Source organism: Callorhinus ursinus, unplaced genomic scaffold, assembly GCF_003265705.2.
Source record: "Callorhinus ursinus isolate GAN/ISIS: 27379988/994484 unplaced genomic scaffold, GSC_fseal_2.0 scaffold7, whole genome shotgun sequence".
Taxonomy (NCBI): Eukaryota; Metazoa; Chordata; class Mammalia; order Carnivora; family Otariidae; genus Callorhinus; species Callorhinus ursinus.
Window position 1 is genome coordinate 14,403,807 of NW_027397069.1, and position 17,420 is coordinate 14,421,226.

At 37.1% G+C, this 17,420-nt stretch overlaps 1 pseudogene; it reads left to right on the plus strand.

Moving 5' to 3' along the window:
* The first annotated feature begins 2,343 nt into the window (after positions 1–2,343).
* The window catches only part of LOC112826324 (heme-binding protein 1 pseudogene), a 25,097-nt pseudogene continuing 10,020 nt past the window's right edge, over positions 2,344–17,420 (plus strand).

A 17,420-nucleotide genomic window follows, 5' to 3' on the forward strand; every position in this document is an offset into this window, starting at 1 on the left:
CTGTAAGTCTCCTTTAACACATAAAAATTCCTTTGGAAACTTCCTTTATCTCAACCCCCCAAGATATATGTTGGCCATCATCCCCCAAGCCTATGGCTCACTGATATACATCTGAAGTGTTTCATGACTGAGTTTTGACTAAGCAATACTAAATGACCATTTCCTAACAATAGCTAGCCCCCCTAAAGGTCCTGGAAACCTTGTTTTTCAAAATCCCTTGGAGGCTTGTGCTGTCCCGAACCTCCTCCCAACTTGAAAGTATACAGAGGCCACTCCTCACGACAGTGGTGCAGCACTGTCCCTGTGCTTTAATAAAACCATCTTTTGCGCCAAAAACATCTCAAGAATTCTTTCTTGGCTCCCGCAACCCCAACATCTTTCCTACATCAATAAGATCTAGATTCCCCTACATCCTTATGATCACAGGTCTAACATTCATCTTATCAAAGCCAGAAGTGTGAGAGTCACATTTACTCCTCATATTTTTTTCATTGTTCATGACTCTTTGATCACCGTGTCGGTCCAATTATACTTTTTCAGTTTCCACAGTCTCACCTTGTTCCATGCCTCATTTCCCCAAGTGCTCTCTTCCCTAGAGAACTGCAATAGCCTAATTCAAATGCTTTCCTCAGTGGCAGCATTAAAATGAACATTTATGGGGGCACCTGGGTGGCTTAGTCAGTTAAGCATCTGCCTTTGGCTCAGGTCATGATCCCAGGGTCCTGGGATCGAGACCCTATGCTCTCTTGCTCTGTCAAATAAATAAAATCATTTTTAAAAAATGAACATTTATATTGTTGCCAGGGTGAGTTATTTAAAATAGAAAACATTTTTATGTTTCTCCTTTCTCCTCTTTCTAGTGTCAGAATTTCTCACAGTTGGTCTTAATGCTTCTTGGTTTTACTGTGGAGTGCTTTCTCATTTTTCCATATCTTTTTTTTTCCCCAAATATATGGGTATAAACTCCTTTTAATTCTTTCCTCATTTGCCACACGTTTTGCTTAAAGTCTAGCCAATATAAGATTATAAACCATTACTTCCATTATGGAAGTAACAGAGAAGAGAAAGAGAACAGCATGGCCTCTAGAAAGACTGTCCGCATTCAGGTTTCAGCCCCAATATGTACTAGCTTCGTGACTTCGGATGATTAACCAAAGCTGTCTGTGCTTGTCTTCATATATAGAATAGGGAGCCCAATAATGACTATTTCATAGTGTTGCTCTGAGAATTGAACTAGTCAATGTAAATGACACACGAAAAGACACTGTTAACTATAAAAAATGACTTCTGATCACTCATAGAAGGGGAAACACATAGGCTATTAACTAAATTAACTCAGTTATTAATCAGGTTTATTCAGTACCTGGTGTGTGACAGGTACTATCCCAGTATTGGCTATATAGGAACAAATACAGATCTGTTTCTTTCATCATGAAACTTAGCACCCAGAGGAAAAAATATACATTATATGTCTATGAGGAGACGTGTGTGTACCAACAGCTGATCACCACATGGGCATAGCTTATTTAATATTCTTGACATAAGATTTATCTTTTCCCCTTAAACTTGTTTCTTGTTTTCAATAATGGAAATATCTACTTATTTGCTCCATTCAGAACTGGGGATTGCCCAGTCCTTGCCTTCACTTTTCGTCATGTTTTTAACAAGTATTTATTTATTGGGTACATTCTTTAGTGATATATCATTGAACACGATAGAGACAATCACCACCCCATCAGAACTATGTTTTTATATTTTATATTTCCCGGTTGATTTCCTCCAGGAGGTAATGGTCCTGGTGAGTCGTAATCAGAAACATCTGAAGTATTCAGTTGCACTAAATAGTTAAGTCATTCGAGGAAATAATTTAAGAACCACTATAAGGCCGCCAGTGACTCTAATGAGAAGGGAAGAGAAATTCAGACTTAGAAGTGGCCATCTCAGTCAGGAATGATCACTTAAGCTTTTTATACTACGAGTGGGGTGTGGGAGGTGGTGAGCCCTATACACGTAAGGAGGAAATAGGGCATTCCAGAGAAATGGAGGCGAATTTATTATTTACTCACTGAAGCTGATTATTTTCATTTCTGAACAAATGCCTGACTGTTGAGACTCCATCTCAACCTCACAGTGGAGGTCTGGGTACTGAAAGGAGCAAATGGCAATAAAGAAGACTTGAAAGTCACTAAATTATTAGCAACTACCTAGCCAGCCCACAGGGGATCCAAAAACCTACCCTACCCCAGACCCAGCTTTTATGATATGCCTATGATTGTCCATATTATTGCCTCGTGAACTGGGGAGACCCCAGGCCCCAAGGCCCCCACCAAGCCTGTCCCAAAGATGTCAACCAAAGTCTCTCGGTCTCATCCCAAGAAAGAATTCAAGGGCAGAGACAATCCAGTGGACGAGGGACACAAGTGGGAAAGTGTAGTAAAGCAAAAGCACACTCTTGAAATGTGAGAATGGGCAAGGTCAAGAGAGCAAGCTGCACTCTGTGGGGCTCGGGCTTCTATCTTTGATTGACAGTCTTTAATAAGTGGGTGGAATATTCATTACTTGGGGCAGGGATTTCTTTGAAGCGGAGTTTTGTACCTTTGCTTCCTTATTTGGTCAGGGGTTTCCCATCATCACACCTGCCATTTTGGGCCTGTCTGGTTTCATCTGGCTTCTTGTGCTTTTTGGAGCACTGCCAGGACAGGCCTCTGCCTGTCCCTGCAGTTGACCATGCCTTCCTCTTTGCTGGCCTCCAGGTATCCTGTTAGAATCTAATGAACTGCCTCTAACAACAGTATCTACATTTGGTTCCGTACCATTATTAAAGATTTTTTTTTTTAAGTGGCAAAATGGATCCAAGGCCACTTTCAGAGTACTAGGGGAAAGGAAGCTTAAGAGAGTGTATCTTGGAAGCAAAACTGGCAGGGGAACATCAGAGACCCTAAAGAAAAATGGGTTTAGAGTCACACCTCTAGAGGCTACCTTTTCATGAAACCCAGGTTGGCCTTATCTATTTACTCCAGGTTGATCTCCACCGATTCATTCCATTCCTCATCTATAGGTTTGTCTATTCCCCCTGCCCAACTGACAAACACCTTAGCACAGGCTCTGCTGATAAACTTGTCTTGTGAGATCTGTCATTGTCTAAATTCTGCCTGCTCTACGACGCTGGCTTTCCAGACAAATTTTGGATTCCCCATTAACATAATTCCCTGATCTGACACACAGTCATTTAATGAAAGGAACATATCTTAATTAAAACATATGATTAGCTTTGTCAATTTAAATGAAAATGACTCTCATTTAGACATAGGCATAGAATTTTAAAGTTAGAAGGGGACTTAGAGATCACCTAGTAAATGAATGGTTTGGGTAACTGTCCTCCCCTGCTGTGTGCATTAGCGTCTGCATTGCATTCAGTGCTGTCAAATACATATTTTTAAAGAGACAATATGACCTTAGGAATATGGCAAGTTTCTAATCATTGTACTTCCTAACAATCTTGCCCAAGTCCTCTGACCTTAGAGTTCATGACATAATTATTTATTAGGCTAGGGATAGAATTATTTCTGGCTTAGAGTAGATAATAAAAAGGATTACTACCCAGGCAGTTTCTTCCTTAAACTCACAGCTTCCCTAATCTTTTTCCCTATAGCAACAGAGCAATTATTTTCCAGCATGTGGATTCCTTTGTACTTTAAATATAGATAAATGTAATCATGCTAAAAACTTGAGAGTTAGCTAGTGCTCCTGAAGTAAAATCCCCAAATGCAGAAAAGCATTGATTCGCAGCTTCGTTTTCTACAAAACCTGGTTACAACTGTACATAAAGGACCAAATGGCCCTCAACTAAATCCTTAAGTAGCATCCTTGCAATAAAGTCTAATATGCCTGAATCCTGATTAAAAGATCTTTTGCAGAAAAGGGACGGAATTTTCTGGGTTTTTTCTTCTTAGAAATTTTAGATAAAGGTTTGTATACAGAAAAAGTTTATAAAGAAAAGGATGTTGGCTCAAGATGAGGGAGTCAATAAAAGAGTGAAGCAGAATCTCAAATCATGTAGAGGACTCAAATGCATCATATGTAAAAACCAAATTATACCAGAAAGAGTGTGTATTAAAATATTAAGATTAGTATTATAGAAGTTACCAAATAACTTCAGAGAATTTAAATCTGTATCTATTAAAAAAGAGACAGCAAGCCCAAAATAAAGTCACTTGAGATAAGCCCCACTTCAGCAAACCAAAACGTAATACCTATATGAATTTCACAGTCTCTCCCAGGAGTCAATCTGGAATTACCTGACCAGCATAGTGAGGAAATCCGCCTCAAATACCCTTTCTGGGGGTGCCTAGTGGCGCAGTTGGTTAAGCGGCCAACTCTTGGTCTCGTCTCAGGTCATGATCTCAGGGTCCTGAGATGGAGCCCCACACTGGGTTCTGCCCTCAGGCACTGAGTCTGCTTGAGATTCGGTCCCCCTCTCCCTCTGTCCCTCCTGCTCATGCTCTTGTGCTCTCTCCCTAAAATAAATAAATACATCTTAAAAAAAGACCCCTTCTTTCTCCCAGAGTAGAGTGTCCTTGCCTGAAACATTCCACTCTTTGGTAAAAACTACCTTTTCCTAGCCTTTTCTGCCTGTGAAAGTCTTCTTGTATAGCTCTTCAGAGCTTTTTTCTATCTGCTAGATGGGATGCTACCAGATTCATGAATCACTGACTAATGCCAATAAGATCTTTAAATTTTACACAGTTGTCATTTTTTTAAGTGTTTCTTGTGAAATGAATCTCAATTATTAGAACACCTGAATTAAGAAAAATTTCCACAAGCCTTGGTGTGAACTTGTCCTAAATGACAGTCAATTCTACCAAAAATGGAAAGTCCATTTAAAACACTATGAGAACCCACGTATTTCATATGAATTACTCTATTTTTTTCAGTTCCCAAATAGCTTTCAAAACACTGACTATATTGTAACTAGGATAACTTATGTAAAAAAAATAAAAGAGGCAGTTTAGATTCAGTGCCATTATTTATGAAAATAAACCCTGGGTTTGTTACCTCTTGGGTTAGAAAGATTGAAGAGCAAATAGCTAAAGTATCTGAAGATTTTCTTCCTTTTCAAGAACAGTATTAAAACATCATTAGAAACTATAATAATTTTTAATTGTATTACTGGAATGATAAAATGCAGGTCAAAGTTGTATAATGGCGTATCTTCTGAGGATTAAAAGGGATAAAGTAACACAACGTCTTCCCCAAAATGCAGCTTTATAGTCATGTTCAATGATGGTCAATGTGACATTTTGAGATAATCCGATTTCTGCTTAGTTCTGAAATTAAAAACCAGTAACTGATGGCATAGGGTGGTTGACTTGATAACATACGTAAGATATTGCCTAAATCTGTAAATGTTGTTTCTTATATTCAACTAATGCTGTTTTTCAAGACAATAGTGAAAAGTACTTTGAATTGAATTTTCATTTATTAATTGAACGTCTTGAGACCTTTTACATAATTGATGTGGGTATTAATTTGGGTTGTATTGTGCAGAAAAGGTAGAAACAAGACTTAAAAAAGCAGAGTTTGGAGAGATCTTGAAAAGTTCTAAGTGTGTTGATAAGGTCATATTTTAATCATTTAGTCAATGCTAATCCAGAGGTAATATTTTTAAGCAAAAGGGCAATATAATTAGATTCATCACTGAAAGCAGATCCGAACAGCAAGGAAGGACTAATTGGGGCAAGATGGGAAAAGGAAAGGAACTTAGTTCTAATCCGCATGAAAAACGTTCGAGGGCCAGATCAAAATTAGCATTAGGATGGAGAGGAAAATAAAGATTAAAAAAAAATGACTAGGAACTAGAATTGTATAGACCTTACTACTGATTTGATGGGTGGTGAGAAAGAATGAAGAATCTAGAGTTACAGTCACATTTTTGGCTTGGGTTACTAGTGGGTGATTGTTTCATTTTCTCAGGGAGTAGGAAAAAAACACATTTGAGAAGGGAAGATTTGGAGTTCTGAATATGTGAAGCTTGAAATGAGTGGGTGAAAATGACTAGCAGGTGGAGTTGAGAATTCTTGTTACTTACATGGTGAAATAATGAGTTACTTACATGGTGAAATAATGTTGTGGTCACCCAGGGGACAGACAGGAAGACAACTGAAGATGAGAGTCTTGGAAAAGTTGCCTTTAGGTGGCGAACCAAAGTTCAGGAGAATGAGAAGAGAGAAAATACAGAGCACAAGGGGGAAATCAACAAAGACTTATCCAAGCAGCCAAGTTTTAGTAGTGTTTTATAGAGTGAAACAGTGAATAGTGTTAATACTAAATGCCAAGTGGAAAAAGCAATGAAAAGATGCCATTTCATTCATGAATACCACTCAGTATCCTTAGTCCATAAATGTTATTAGGTAAGAGATGAAATGTGCCTAGAAATACTGTAAAATTGAAACCTAATCTCCAGAACTAGGATTTTATAGATAAGAGGGCTTCAAACTTTGAAGATTCTTATTTAACAAAAATAGATCCTGCTGCTCATATAAGTAAAACCATTAATAATTTATACACATTCACTATTCTAATATAGGCATATTTCAAATAATGTGATGACAATTTTTTAAATGATTTAATAAAGTGGAAATAACTAAAATATTTAAATTAATTTTATTTCAGCTGATGAAATGTTATGAACATGTTGGTGCTCAGTAAAAATATGTGGAGGGAGTAAAAAATAGTTTTGAACAATCCTCTGTGACTGTGTGAATATGTTAAATTGGTTAGAAGAACCTTGCCAAAGTCAACCAGAAAGTTTTGTTTCCTTCAAAGACTAGCTCAACGTTCATGAGCATCTTCTATAACATAAACTTTTAGTCTAATAAAAGAAAGTTTATTTTTAAAGGGAGGAGGCTTCATGTTGTGTATTATTCATATTATTGTGATCAAAACATCTGTTGTTTATCACTAATGGGGAAAGAGATTATTCTAAAGTGAATTCATATCCTAGGAAGGGAAAAATCCCATTATAATTATCTCCTACTCTCCCGCATCTCCTCATGTCCTAAGGACAAAGAAAAATCATTTCAAAAGCTTTGAGGCAAGCTGATCATGCTGATGATACAGTAAGACAGGAGTACTGTAAATTCTCTGAACACCAACCACTTCCAGATAGCGTTTTAATAATTTCATTTAAGCAATTTACCCTTAGGATTACTTTATTTAGATTAAAAAAAAAATCTTTTCAGGAAATATGTATTCTTTTTCTTTTTAAGATTTTATTTATTCATTTGAGATACAGAGAGAGAGAGAGAGAGCATGAGCAGGGGGGAGAGGCAGAGGGAGAGGGAGAAGCAGGCTCCCCGCTGAGCCAGGAGCCCAATAATGGGGCTCGACCCAGGACCCTGGGATTATGACCTGAGCTGAAGGCAGACACTTAACCATCTGAGCCACCCAGGCGCCCCGGAAATATGTATTCTTAAAGGCCAGATTTTCATTTGCAATGTGTACAGTCCACCTGCGAAGCATACCATGTCATTAAAAAGTAGTTCTCACTTGAAAAGGTTATTGTTACTTTTATTCGTTACTATTAATAGTAATCCTTGCTAGTTAATAGTAGGGCTAAGCCATCACATTTTTCTCCTACCAGGTTAATACATAGGTATGGAGAAAAGTATTGCTTTTTCCTATATTGTGTGTTTTATTTTCTCAACATATTTATCAGGTATTTATTTCATTGTTAGGTTCTCAATTGGATAACAAATCTGTCTGGTAATTTTAGGTCAGAAAATGATATGAATTTTAAAAATCAGATTAAATCGAGTATTGGGGTCTTGATTCAAAGATGTAAACATATCATTTACTAAGAGGGAAACTATAGGAATAAAACTGAGCAGTAAAATTTGCCTAATGTTAATCCAAAATGATGTTAATTCAAAATGATTGTATCATGGCCTTGACTCATTGGTTCTGTTCATCAGCCTCATCTTGAAAAGTGAAATAAACTTAGCTCTATCTCATAGGGACTTCAGGATTCAATGTTAATTACTGATTACAACATATTCTGAAGAAACAAACACTCATTAAGTATCAAGCTGTGGGCAAGGTTCTATCTTTCCCCTCACTCGGGAGCTCAGTGTGAGCTTGACCAAATCATATAAAGGCTTGGGGCACTTCAGTTTGGTCATCTTGACAGGACAAATTCTAAATTGCCTTGGATGGCATTATAGGTCCTCGTGTGCTTTCCTTGACTAATTCAGACTTCCTTTGCACCCCCTCTCCTCAGCCCTCCCCCCATTATTCATGTTATGCTTCAAGAATACTCATAGTTCCCCCAAAATGTTCTATTTCTCATGCCTCCATATGCACTGCTCTGTCTGTGCAGAATGCTTTCATCCCAGGAGTTGGCCTGAACTAGTTCCCTTCACTTTCAGCCTACTGTGCAATGCTCCTTCAAGAAGCTGAGGTGATCTCTGAGGACTGGGGTCTCTGGCAATGTCCACACCAAACTTATTCATTCTCTTAAATGAGTCATGCACATCTGCCTGGTTTACCATTAAATAGTACGCTCTTCAAGAAGCTTGAAGCTTATCAAGGATATGAACTTAGTTAACATCTTTTTTTGAATATACTTACATAATGGATATGCTGACCGTATTTAAAAAAAAAGTTATAAAATCCATTTACCCTTATATACAAAATATTTGATATCAAAGAATATTCTAAAAATGTTTACTGAGCAATAACCATGTACTAAGACAATTGGTAAGTACTGAAAATACACAGCTAAATTATACAAAGCCCTTGTCCTAGGGGCGCTTGGTACCAGAGAAGCAGGCAGGACTACAAATAGACAAATAGAACAATCTGGTGATTTCTACTGAGAGACAGTTTTGTGTATTGAGGTCAGACAGTGGTGAGACTAACCCTGCCTAGAAGAGAAAGATCAAGCAGGTGAAATTTGAACTGGTCTGCTAAAATACTGGTAAGAGAACGGAAGAAAGATCATTTCAGAAGGAGTGAATGGGATGTGCAAAGATAATGAAACTGTATTTTTAAAGAACAATGAGAAGAACAGTGTGGTGGGATAGGAAATGTACATATCGGGCAACTGGAATGGTAGAAGTCTAAAGTTGTAAATGTATTTTAAGCATGGGTAGGGTCAAGAATTATTCTTTTATGGAAAAGAGTGATGTGGTCTAACTTGCATTACTGGAGGAGGACACATCTCAGAAGCTAGGGCAAAACACAGATGGGACTGGGGAGACAACAGAGGCAGGGAAGGGAGATAAGAACAAGTGACCAAGAAGGCCTTAACATTCCCCTGAGCATGACTAAATGTTAGACAGGTTTCTTCCTAACTCTATGCCCCTCACTTCCCTTTTCTTAGAGCATTTTCTGTAGAAAATTTGCAATTATAATTTCTCTGTCCATTTGAGATGTGAATCTTCTCCCACCCTCTTTCCAGTTTTATAACTCATGAATATCTTTCTCAAAGACCTGAGAGCCACCCTTTCCAAACACAATCATCAACAAAGGGAGGATTCTTACCTCCCAGTCTTAATGGGAGGTGGGAGCCCAACCTCAGTAATCACCAATTACCAAACACAAAGGGCCTGATCACAATGACCAACCCTCTTCACTATTGTCCTCCCATACTTCCCCACCAGCTCATCCTCACCCCCCCCACTTAAAACTCTCCCACGTTTTTGTTTCAGTAGAGATCAATCTTTCTCCTCTATTGCAATAGGCTTGATCCCTAATGCAATAGTCTTGAATAAAGTCTTTCTTGAAGTTTTAAACAAGTATGTGGTACAACTTTTCTTTTACACCTGAAAGAAAGCACTAGCTCTGAAAAGAAGTGCATGGATGAAGTCACATTTCTGAAATGCGATCCTTAGGGGGAAAGTTGAGGATAATCCTGAAGTATGTAGTTAAGTAGACAATCATACCAAGTGCCTGAACTAGAAGAGAAGACTGGAGTAGACTTTTTTTTTCTTTAGAAGTTCATTTAAAGGCTTGCTACATATCTGATTTCTAGAGTATGTACTAATGGTTGCCATTGGAACAATGGTCTGCAACAAGAGAAAAAATATGTCTGGTTATATCAAAACTAATGGTTACAAATTCACTACACACTTTTGAAGTAGATGTCGAGTGAATACAGTTATAACCAAAATTTTAATGGAAAGAACACTGAATTTGGATTTTACAAATATATATTTGAATTCGGGTTCTCAAGTTTAATTACTAGGTGATCTTGAACAAGCCTTTTAAATTTCCTAAGCATCTGTTTTTGTCTCTATCTGTAAGACAATGCTAAAAATAAAACCTACCAGCAGTGGTGGTTATCAGAGTTATTCAACCTTTATTTCTGGTTCTCCTACCTTCTAGGAACAAAGATAGGTTATACTTCTTGATATCCCTATGGTTGAATCAGTTCTAGCCAATGAGTTGTGAGAAATGATGAATGTCACATATAAAGCTTGGTTTGTTTTTTTCTAGTTTTGAGATATAATTAACATATAAGATTTGTATTTGTTTGGGGTATACAACATAATGATTTCATATATGTATATATTGTGAAATGATTATAAGGAGTTTAGTTAATATTCACCACCTCACATAGTTACTCTCTTTTCTTGTCATGATAACTTTTAAGATCTACTCTCTTAACAACTTTCAAATATTTAATATTTGAAGTATTTAATAGTGGGTGTAAGACTCCCTTTCCCACTTCTCTTTTCACTTCAACAGATCAATATTTGAGATGTTCACTTCTCCCTCAGACTGGGCCCTGAGACACTACAACCAGAACTCCCTCCTCCTCCAGGGTATTCAAGCCTGAGCAAGAAATAAGCCTTTGTTCCTCTGAGTCTGGAAGGTTTTTTGTGATGTTGGGTGTCTCAGAATAACCTTGTCTATCCTAAATGGTATAGTATTCAATTGTGAAACATAACTGAAAAAAATATGACAGTATTTACCACAAATCACTATATAAATATGTTTATACTTTTCATTATTGTCAAGTGTTAAAACATTTCCATTTAAAGTTTAATAGAAGAATGCCAGAAATATCTTCCAATCTGAAATATAGGTGGTCAAAAAAAATTGGTAAGATAGTTCAAAAATTTTTAGTATATGTAATAAAAATTTGTCTTAGAGATAATTATTCTTATAGTTTTAATTATACCATTTGTAGTATTACCCTTAAGTTCTGAATCTTACTCAATTTCATAACAAAGTTATAACTTTCCATTATACACGCATTCTTTTTTTTTTGAGTGGGAGAGAGAGCAGAGAGAGAAGGAGAGAGAGAATCTCAAGCAGGCTCCATGCCCAGTGCAGAGACCGATCCCACAACCCTGAGCTCATGACCTGAGCTGAAATTAAGAGTTGGACACTTAATTGACTGAGCCACCCAGGTTCCCCCTTATACATGCACTCTTAACCCTATTATTTTTATTAATAGAGAAAAAGGTCCCACAGTCTCTTGTTAACAAAATCCATCAAAAGTAATTTCTGGGCATATCTACAATTTTAATGGTAGATAATTGTCATAAAATTGATTTTTATTGATGTCTAACTTACAGTTCATTGTGAGCTTTTAAAGACTAAAATGTTTATAGCAGCAATGTCTGCAATAGCCAAACTATGGAAAGAGCCGAGATGCCCATTGACAGATGAATGGATAAAGAAGATGTGGTGTATATATATACATACAATGGAATATTATTCAGCCATCAGAAAGGATGAATACTTACTATTTACACTGACGTGGAGGGAACTGGAGGGTATTATGCTGAGTGAAATAAGTCAATCAGAGAAAGACAATTATCACATGATTTTCCTCATACATGGAATATAAGAAACGGAACAGAGGATCATAGGGGAAGGGAGGGAAAACTGCATGGAAAGTCATCGGAGAGGGAGACAAACCATAAGAGACTCTCTGAATTATAGGAAACAAACTGAGAGTCGCTGGAAGGGAGTTGGACAGTGGGATAGGGTAATTTGGTGTTGGGCATTAAGGAGGGCACATGATGCGATGAGCCCTGGGTGTTGTATGCAACTGATGAATTATTCAATTGTGCATCTAAAACTAATGATGTACTATCTGTTGGCTAATTTGATTTTAAATTAAAAAAAAATTAAAGACTAAGATATAGTAAGGTGTTCAATAGATTCCAATAAATGTTTTTTCCTCTGTTAAATTATGATTGACATAAAATGATCTATTTAAGATGAGCTAAAACCAACTTCTGATGACTAAAGCATAAACAAGCAGCTTAGTGCTGGGTCATAGTTTGCTAAGAAGAGATTAGCTTCAGTTCTGGGCCAAATAAAGAATGGATTTCCAGAATATCAGGGCCTAAGAAATTGTTCTATGTGCAGATCAACTAGTTTCCAAATTGGAAGAACTTTCAAGACCATTGGAAGAGACTTGCATGTAATGAGTCTTCAGGACAGAGAAACTAATGATGGAGTGAACACCTCACAATTCTGGGGCCTTGTCTGTAAGTATTTGAATTTCATCCCTCAAAGAGCCAAACAAAGGATGAGTAGTCATTGCCACTGCCTTATGATTTTTATAATGTGTAGATCTCTTTATTTTCATTAACTTTCAGGGTCATCATGTTTTGAAATTAGGATAGAGCAAAAGGACTCACTCCTCCTGCCAAGTAACAAATTAGCATCTTACATTGTTTATTAACAGCATCCAATAGCAAATGTCACCAAACAGCTATTAAACAGCGAGTCTTATGCACAAAACTCAATGGTGCGTGACACCTCTGATTAGCTGTAGTTTTTTCTGAAAGGGTGATTATTCTTAGAAGGAATATTTCATTACCCTTAATCTGAGTCCAGTTTATGCAACCATAACCTGAAGCCTTATAAGGTATGTAACCAAACCTCAGTATAAATCTATCAATGCTGTGGGTTATCTTAATGAACCATCTGTATGATGGAAATGCACTATTCTAACTATTCTAAGTTATATGTCAGAGCTTATTAAAACTCTCATCAATTGCATTGTTGAAATTTTAAAAAGGTTCTACTATTTTAATGCATGATTTGTATTACCCTTCACTTGAAACAAAACAGTGTTCTCTGCAGTTTCCAAGCAACACATCTTTTTCAATTACTATTTAGCATTGAATTCTGTCCCTAGATTCCTAATGCACTTCCCTTCCTCACTGTGTGTATATTCAGAGTCTTGCAGAAGAATGAAACTATTCCATTACTTTGACCAAATCTGCTGTATGTCCTGTGTAAACCTTTTGTAAACAAGATAAATGCATTAGGACATTCAAAACTGAATTACATCAGTTGAACTTACTTTCAGCAGAGAAAGAATTCAGTTTAGTTAAAACTCTATTCAAAAACAATTTTTACTGATTGGAATTTTCATCTTATTTAGTATTAGAGGAAAAATTCTGAACTCAGCCATATTCACTCTTACCTTGTAAGATAAGACTACAATTACAGAGCAGAAATAAAGTTTGACTAAAACAGGTTCATAAATGTGACAATGAAACACATGTGTTTATCAAGTGCTTGGCCTTGATTTAAGCCTTTGACACATATTAGCTTTATAATGCTCAAATTAATGCTTAGATAGATAAGTTAGCTACTAGCATTTGTCTCATTTTATAGATGAGGAAACCAAAACAAGGGGGGTTTATAATCCCGAAGGTCAAAAAATTAACAAATGGCAAAGGCAGTATTTGAACCAAGATGGCCTGACTTGGAATAATCAGTTGATGTTCCAAAATTGTCATAATTGATAGTCTTAAAGTTAAATCCAGTGATCTAACAAAAGAAATTATTGGAGAGTTTCAACCCATCCAAAATTAGTTCTGAGTTTTATATGTGTTGTACAGCAGTCGTTTCGTTCAAAAAGCAATTATAATTTCACAGTAAATCCTACTGAGGGAAGTATTAGTAGAGGTAAAATGAGACACATTTCATTTGCTGTGCATGGAGTTCATTCCACACCCAATGTTCCAAGGGCCATTCTTAAACTATTTCTCCAGAATGTCCGCTGCTGTTTCATGTTGCCAGGTTAAGCTCGCCTGAAAAAATAGTCAGGATATGGAAAAGACTTTACAAAGTGGCTATTGTTGCAGACAAGAGATTTTCCATCGACCCACTGTTGGGGATAGAGCCTCTTTCTGAGTGTTTCTCTGTAAATGTATATGTTATTGGTATTTTCCAGGCCAGTGAGAAAATCAAGTTTAATAAAAATTGCTCTACTTACTTGCTTTAATAGATATGGTTTGGTTTTCCCATATACAGACAGTGATTTAAAAACTTCTTAGCTTTCTAGCAAGTGTCGGTAACACATTTTGATCAAGTGGCACTACCCAGAAGACAAAAACTGGCTTCTGAAAAAGATGTTTTAACGCTTGGGAGGTTTTCTTGGGCAGTGGGCAGAATTTATACATAATGAGAATATGCAAGGGACTTAACAGTTTTGATATAATTATCCAGCACAATAATGTAAACTGCTTAGCCACATTCCTTTAGCAGCCAAAAAAGAAAACAAAAAGTTTGCCACAGATATGTAAAAATAGTCCTGGGTGGTTAGATATTTTATGTGCACTGCTGTTGGGGTATGTATTCTGTGCTCTACTGTTTCAAAGTCCAAGATAAACGGTACAATTCTCAGTCTTTACCTTTGGTGCCTTAAAGACAAGTGTGTGGAGGAGCTCAAGTCCTCCACTAACTGTACATGGACAAAATATGCCACTCCATTTGTTCTTTTGCTAGGTAGTTGGGGATTATCTACTAAATGCTTGTTATCTCATTATACTGAACAGAATTAAAAAAATGTAAGTGATTAGGAACACCTTGCCATGCATTTTGAAACAATGACCATGTCTACTTCTTAGAGGAACAGTTATTTAAATCATCCTTTCATTTTGGTTCACCACTTTATGCCAACCTCAGTTCCTGGTACAGAGCCAGCAGAACACCCGACAGTGTATTATTAAGAATTCCTACAGTGCACTGGTCTAGCCAACCCCACACGAGCACACATGGCAGCATAAAGAGAGGAGGATCAGAACCACTACTGTTAACATCACTACCACTCAGATATGAGACAGTACTAGTCAATCCTTGAATGATTCTTTCTGGCCAATGAGAAGGAAAGACAAGTGACTGTATGTGTGTGGGATGTAGAGGGAGGGGAGAGTAAGAATAGGAGCTCCAGCGACAATCTTTATGAAAATTATTCTGTTTGCTTGACTTCCAGATTTGCCACCTTAAATCCACTCTCTGTCATTGCCAGAGGAATGTTTCTGAAACATAAATTTCATCAGTATTCTATTCCCCACATAAATTCCTTTAATTTTCTTCCATACCCCAACATTTTAAGCATTATCTCTCATTACCAACCCATGTTGTTTATGGTCCAGACACACTAAAGATGATCATGTCTTTGCAAGAAGAACCAAAGCAAAAACATTAGAAAACTCAGAAGCATTAAATATATAAAACTGCCACCATTAATAGCTTTTCATCTCCACTTTTCCTCCTATTCACCTGCAGGAAGTATCTTTTCTGTACGAGGTGCTCATTCAAAATGCATTCCTCTATTCATCCATACTACTTTCATCCCTTCTTTGCTCCCTCCTCAGGAACTGTATATGCCAAATGTGCTCGGCCCCTCCTCATATCTTTAAACTCTTTTTGTGTGCATCCTTCCAATTATCATTTAAACCATAATTTAGTACCTTCCATAAAAATTTCTTCCAAAGCCTGTGTTCCTCTTTGTAGCTACGATTCTCTTCCCTATACTCCACAACTCAACTTCCACAACTCAACTTATTCATAGGCCAATAAAATCAGTGTGACTTCTCCTGCCCAAGTCACCAATGACATCAAACATGCGAAACCAGGAATTGGACTCTGTTGACTACTCCCTCCACTGTGAGACAGTTTAGCTTCTGAGCTACTCCACTTTTCATGGTTTATTTATAACCCCAATTCTTCCTTCTTTATACCCTTCCTGGTTTCTCCATTTCTGCTAAAACTTTAAATACAGGAGTTCCTTGGGGCTTTGTTCTATCCTCTCTTGTCTTTTAAAACTATACTATCCTTGTAAGGAATCACATCTCCTCCCATGGAATAAAAAGCAATCTATATATCGAAGGGTTGCAGAATGTACTACCCCAAATAGGACACTTTGGCATATTGACTATTTTGAGATGCAGTTACCTAAAAACAGCAAATGATGGTAGAGGTTTTCTCTGAACCCCCCTTCCTCAAAATGAATTCTCCAAATGGAACTCAATTGTCATAGGCCCACTTCCTGAGAATGAGTTTTATTAACGAATGGAGGTTGACTCATCAGAATAGACTAGAAGGTAACACTACACCCAGATAAGATTTGTCACAAATTATCACAAACTACCACACCTCCCATCTATTCTAAGGACCTGTTCATCCTAAACTCATGGACTCTCCCCTAAAAGGCCTTCAACACTCCCCTCTTTTCCCTGTTAAGATGACTGAATCTTAAACACCCTTTTGAGTTACTTATTTCCCCCCGGGTATCTTCCCACCTATACATGATACAAACATGTTAATAAACTCCTGTTTTTCTCTTGCTAATTTGTGTCTTATTACTGGGGTCTCAGCCAAGAACTCAGAAGACAAAAATTTTTCTTCCCCTACAATGCCAACGAACTCCAAATTTAACTCCAAATTTAAATAGGTGAGACCTCATTATTAAGTCCTATGCACACATATCTGACTGCCCATTCAGCGTTTCCACTTGGATAACTCTCAGGCATTTTACAATCTGTCCAAATTGAATATTTAATCGTCTCCCTTCCCCTCCCCATCCATCCTCCCTCCAATGTTTCCCTTCTCCACTGATAGCCTCATTACTTGCTGTTATCCTCAATATCCTTCATTACTGATTCCCTCCTCTAGCCAATCAGTGAGTCCCACTTTTTATCTGATTTACCTCAAATCTGTTTACTTCTCTCCCTTTGCAGTATAATTCATTATAATCAGGCCAAGCTAACAATGTTACCCATACAACTACAGGGGCCTCTAAAAGCCTGTCTTCCTATGTTTTCTCTTTGTTCTAACTTTACCATTGGTTACAGAGAACCTATAATAATCTTGAAAAAAAAAATCAGACTTGTACATCTGATCAGGCCAATTCTCTCCTCCATATGCTTTGCCTTCCCACTGGTCTTAGGATAGCTTTTAAAATCTTTAACCTAACTGACAAAAACCCACTGTATTCACCACCACCTAGCTGATCAGTTTCAACTTAATGAACTCTTGCAACTCTGTTTTAGCTACCTCAGTCTCCATGTCTTTATTTAAAATAAATCCTCATTTCTCCCCTCAGAACACTGCCTATATATATATATATATATATATATATATATATATATATATAT